The sequence below is a fragment of the Danio rerio genome, chromosome 4 (genome assembly GCF_052040795.2).
Source record: "Danio rerio strain M-AB ecotype USA chromosome 4, GRCz13ab, whole genome shotgun sequence".
NCBI lineage: Eukaryota > Metazoa > Chordata > Actinopteri > Cypriniformes > Danionidae > Danio > Danio rerio.
The window spans coordinates 62,404,760-62,410,953 of record NC_141024.2 but is presented as its reverse complement, the minus strand read 5'-3'; the positions used below and the strand labels follow the sequence as shown (position 1 = coordinate 62,410,953).

Here is a 6,194-nt window from a genome sequence, read left to right as displayed (position 1 = left end):
CGACGCCAAAATAAAAGTCTTTTTTGTTTAGCTTTTTTGCCACTTCCAGGTGCAGTCATGACTTATTGGTACATTTCTCCCATAGTTTTCACTTTACACTATATCTGCTCTCTCACACACAAACCTTAAATCTAAATATCATCTTAACTTTTTAAATCCACTTTATGATGATTTGTATATGTCTAACACATTACTTTCATATTAATATCTGAGTCCAAATCTCATCCTCATAATTATGACCTCTTCTTTTCTATTTCTACATCTTCATAGGCCTATATAGTTTCCTTTTTTCCACATAAATTGTTGTCTCTTATTATCTGTGGTCAACGTTTCCTGCCATTGTTTAGCAATATCTTCAGTAATAATATTTAATTTACCTTTACTTACAGAAGCAATAAAGGGGCAGTTCACAAAAATCACAATTCTGTTATTTACTCATCCTCTACTTGTTCCAACCCTGTTTGAGCCTCTTCTGCTGAATGCAAATTAAAAGAATACAGAGACAAAAAACGGCAACTATTCTTCAACAGTTACTATTTTGGACATGGCTGCTTTTTTCCACATTTTCTTGCACACAAAATGTTCTTGGAACTTGATTACAATTTAACCACTAAAGTCACAAGTCACATGTTTTGACATAGTTTTTGGTTCCTTTTCTGGGCTTTGAGCATCTCGAGACTCTTGCTGTCTATGACAGATGAAGGAGCTCTGAAGATGAGCAAAGTTGTCAGGGGATTGAAACAACAGGTAGAGAGACAATCGTTTTCGAGTGCCTAGCGTACACTATTACACATGCCTTCCACCACTGCTGATATACAGCCACATTGCACTTTAAAAAAATGTATTCATTTATTTTTTTTATTGCAATAACAACAGGCCATTACAACAAACAGAAATACAAAAACAGATAGAAGGCCACATCGCACTGCTCCTCGTGTGATATTACTCATATATATTTATTCATTTTCTTTAAAGCTCAGTCCCTTTATTAATCTGGGGTCACCATAGTGGAATGAACTGCCAACTTATACTGCACATGCTTTATTTTTATTGACATTTACATTTAGTCATTTAGCAGACGCTTTTATCCAAAGTGACTTATAAATGAGGACAAGGAAGCAATTTTCACAACTAAGAGCAACAATGAATAAGTGCTATAGGCAAGTTTCAGGTCTGTAAAGTCTAAGAAGGGAAGTATTAGTAGTATTAGCAATTTTTTATTTTTTTTTGTACAGTTAGTGTGATATTCAGAGAGGCAATTGCAGATTAGGAAGTGTAGTGGAGAGTAAATAGTTGAGTTTTTAGGCGTTTCTTGAAAATAGCGAGTGACTCTGCTGTTCTGATGCAGTTAGGGAGTTCATTCCACCAACTGGGAAGATGGAGCGTGAGCGTTCGCGAAAGTGATTTCTTCCCTCTTTGGGATGGAACCACGAGGCGACGTTCATTCACAGAACGCAAGTTTCTGGAGGGCACATAGATCTGCAGAAGTGAGAGCAGATAAGAAGGAGCAAGGCCAGAAGTCACTTTGTAGGCAAACATCAGAGCTTTGAATTTGATGCGAGCAGCAACTGGCAGCCAGTGCAAACGGACTAGCAGCGGAGTGACATGTGCTCGTTTAGGTTCATTAAAGACCACTCGTGCTGCTGCGTTCTGGAGCAGTTGAAGCGGCTTGATAGAGTTAGCTGGAAGCCCAGCTAGTAGAGAGTTGCAGTAATCCAGTTTGGAGAGAACAAGAGCTTGAACAAGGAGTTGAGCTGCATGTTCAGATAAGAAGGGTCGGATCTTTCTGATGTTATAGAGTGCGAATCTGCACGATCGAGCAGTTCTAGAAATGTGGTCAGAGAAGTTTAGTTGGTCATCAATCGTTACTCCAAGGCTTTTCACCATTTTGGATGCAGTAATGGTTGCCCCATCTATCTGGATTGAAAAGTTATGGTGTAGAGTCGGGTTGGCAGAAACTACAAGCATTTCCGTTTTTGCGAGGTTCAGCTGAAAATGATGATCTTTCATCCAGTGTGAAATATCCAACAGGCAGGCTGAGATGCGAGCTGGAACCGAGGGATCATCAGGATGAAAAGAGAGGAATAGCTGGGTATCATCAGCATAGCAGTGGTAGGAGAATCCATGTCTCTGGATGACTGGTCCTAGAGATGATGTATAGATGGAGAAGAGAAGTGGCCCCAGAACAGAGCCTTGAGGTACCCCAGTGTTTAGATGCTGTAGGTTGGACACCTCTCCCCTCCAAGACACCCTGAATGACCTGTCAGTGAGATAAGATCTGAACCATTGTATAACAATGCCCGCAACGCCCAGTGACTCGAGCGTAGATAGCAGGATCTGGTGGTTGACAGTGTCAAAAGCAGCTGACAAGTCCAGCGGATGCCCTTCCAGCTGCAACCCATTACTGGAAAATATACACACTCATTCACACACACACACACACACCGCATGCATACCACGTCTATGGACATTGGGGAAACCAGAGTACCTGGAGGAAATCTCACACAAACACGGGGAGACCATGCAAACTCCACACAAAAATGCCAACTGACCCAGCTGAGGCTCAAACCAGCGACCTTCTTGCTGTCAAGCGATTGTGCTACCCACTGCACCACTGTGATGCCTCACATGTGTAATTATATAAAGTATTAAACTGGTATGGTGAAGAACTACACTGTAAAAAATTGCTGTTAAAAAACGGTCAGATTCTACGGTAAAATAATGTTTTTTCACTAAAACAGTAATATTCTGTTAAAAACAGTGCTTTCTGGGTAACATTTTTGTTTTCGAGAAAGTAACCAACTGCAGAAAACTGTGAGCTAACAGAGTTCAGATTCGATGTTTTGAAGTCTGTGTTTGAAATCACACTTTGTGTCCTTGTTCACTATTTCATACACTAGTTAACTAAAATAGTTCACCAGACAGTTTTAATGAACGCTAATGAGTGAATTCAGACACTGATGAACACCTGCTGTTAATAATTACAATTACTGAAGAAAAGAAACAAGAAACGCAAACAGTGACTTGAGTTACAACATTAAATAAAATAAAATAAAACAGCTTCAGTCTCAGCAGAGGATCATTAAACAACACCACAAACAACAGCAGACACACACTTATTACTGACTGATTTGACTTCCATACTATTCTCATTGAGATCCAACAGAAATTAGGGTGTTTTTTTGTGTCACCGTAATGGAGTGAGGGGCTGGTTTAGTTGGGCTCTTCACCCTTAAACTTATTAATTCAGACTCTCCAATTACTATAATAAAGAGTTAACAAAATGCTCGTATTATAGCAATCAAGTTGGAAAGTCAATAAATAGAGAAATCTATTTGTCTGAAATTGGTTCTGATAAATGTTTTGCTATAAATCTGGAAAAAGGGCCTCATTCAATAGATTTTATGCTTAGTTGCAGGTATTAATTTAATTAATGAGAAGTGGAAACAGAAAAGATACCTCCGTAATTACTTAACAGTTAAGAAATAACATACAAAAACAGTTCAGTTATGACAAATACACACTCAGACCTCATGAATCTGACCTTGTATCTCAACAATGGTAACATCTCAAATGTTTCATGCTGCAATGCATGCTGGGAGTGGCACGGTACAAATATCCCAGCATGCATTGCAGTATAAATAAATGTTGTATAATGGTCTCACAGTTTTCTTTATTTGTATTTGATTCTGCTGTTGTTTATGTTTAGACTTTCAGTTGCCTGTTTGTGAGTTAAACTGTTAATTTTGTTAGTTGTCACCATTATTGAGGTTCATATGCTGATTATTGATGTCTCTTTAAGTGCAATTTACACCATAGAGCAGTGTTATTGTCCAAGATATTCTTAAAATCTTCCAGAAATCATTGCCATATATAGACATATAATGTAAAACAATAGATTTAACATTGAATAGGAGCAGTACATTTTATTATACTAAATGAGAACAGACTCTGCCATTTAATAGCAACATGAACATCACCAGATCTTATTTAGGTTTTTGGCTGACTTGCCACAACAAAGGAGGTTTTTAAACAAAGTTCTTAACAATTGCAGCAGCCAATATATATAAATGTTAAAAATGACAGGGCTAAGAGCCCAACTAAAGCAAACTCTGTTCTCCATGATGGTGACGTAAAACTTTCACTTTTTTTCTCAAGAAGAACTTTAGTAGATGTTATACAAAAATACATGTATTAAGTAATAAGTGTAGCTGGTGATGATGTTTGTAGAGTTGTTTAATCATCCGCTGATCATTTAAATGATTTAATCATTTGTTGTTCTTCAGGTTATTTCATTATAAAGCTGTGACTAAAGGTTTGTATGTTCTGTTCTTGTTTTTTCCCTTCAGTATTTCTTCATTTATTCATTGTTAATCCTCAATTATCATTTAATTAGTCAGTTAATTAATGAATTTACTTCAGCTTTGCTCCATGTTTCTTGAACACTCAGTAGTGTGGACACTTCAATTAAAACTGAAGTATATGCTCTGGGGTTTAAAGGGTTAAAGGTGTGAGAGGTAAAAACACAGTGTAAAAATGTATTTTAACAGTAATATACTGTTAATTTAAACTACGGAAGTAGACTGTAAAAAAACAGTAGATTGCTGGCAACCACAGCTGCCAGTAGATTACTGTTAAATCAAGGAAAAAACAGTATTTTACTGTAAAACCTGAAGCTAATTTCTTCTGTCTGTCACCGTTGTGGAGGAGAGTAGAGTCAGTGTATGAGTTAAAGATGAACAATGAACTGCTGATGTTATTCTGCATGTTTCTTTATTTAAAGAAAGCGGCTGTTTAGTTGCTGATGCAGTCAGAATCTCTCTGGTGATTCCAGATTTACATGTATGTGTGCTGTTGTGAAAAATAAGACATTAGAGTTAAACCGAACCTTTCTAATTAACTAAAATAAGTTATTATTATAAGTATAATTCCAAGCATATATAGCACATTACTTCATAAACTCATTCAGCAGTTGACCAAGTTGAGGCAGTTGCTTTCAGTGAGCAGAATGAGTTCACTTGAGTATTGTGTAAATCAATGTAGTCCATGTATTTTTACATCAACATACTGTAAAATAACAGTACATTGCTGGCAACTGCAGCTGCCAGTATTTTACTGTTTTTTAACGGGACAATGTTTAACAGTGTATGCTTACTAAAAGGCACCATTCAGATGTACTGATTGTAAAGATCTGGTCAATCAAGCATGTATTGTTATAGACACCTATGATTATTTGTCCTAAGACAGAGGTTCTCAAACGTTTTTCATCAAGTACCACCTCAGAAAAAAAATGGTCTCTCCAAGTACAACCAAAATGAGCAGTATTGAAATACAGTAGCGTAGTAGGCCTAGTAAAGCAGCTACAACTCTGCACAGTTAAAAAAAACGTGGCAGATTACCTCAGAAATATAGGCTATATGTCATATATGGCATATTATATAGATCATTTTTGATAAATTTTGAAATGTGTGTAGCATGTACATGACATATTTCATTCCTCTGCGTACCACTAGAAGGAAGCCTGCGTACCACTAGTGGTACACGTATCACAGTTTGAGAACCACTGTCCTAAGATATGAAAGGCAGGTCTTGTTCATGTAATATGCTTTAGGCTATCAAGTTGGTATTGGCATTAACAGCTATACATGTTAACAGGTTTCTTATATGTAAAACGACCCTATTCAATTAAAGATCAGGCAGCTATTACTAAAGATGACCGCACACAATGATGAGCCATTTATGTAAAGGAATATGTGACACAGATATTTAAATGTCATTGTTGCAAACAAGTTACAGGAGTAAGTGCAGTTGTTGTTTTATGTGATGTTCACTACTGTTATTACACCATAGTGAAAAAGAAATCTGAGAAATGCTGTAGTTGATGTAGGTGGAGCAGGTTAATCACATTAAAAGTTCTGCATTGTGTAGTTATGAAAGTGAACTCTTGTCATTGAATTATCTTGTATAAACTGTCTGTACAATAAATTAACTTGTGATGTAATTATTTTGTGATTATAAATATTTAGATGCATGACATATTTTAAAAAAATCGACAGTATGTGATAGCTTTACTGTGTTAAAAGCAAAAGCTTTTGTCACAGGGTATCGTATATATGCTTTTGTAAATGTCTATGCATATGTATGCACAAACACAAATGATAAATTGAGGGAAAAACATCTTTGTTACCTATCAG

General features: G+C 36.6%; 1 protein-coding gene and 1 long non-coding RNA gene across 2 annotated transcripts in view; both read left to right on the top strand.

Annotated features, from left to right (window-relative positions):
• Window positions 1-6,194, top strand: part of LOC148682295 (uncharacterized) — a 560,329-nt gene that overhangs the window by 207,884 nt on the left and 346,251 nt on the right. The gene's annotated exons all lie outside the window — the stretch shown is intronic.
• Window positions 1-6,194, top strand: part of znf1117 (zinc finger protein 1117) — a gene marked incomplete in the record, with an annotated part of 481,533 nt that overhangs the window by 262,257 nt on the left and 213,082 nt on the right.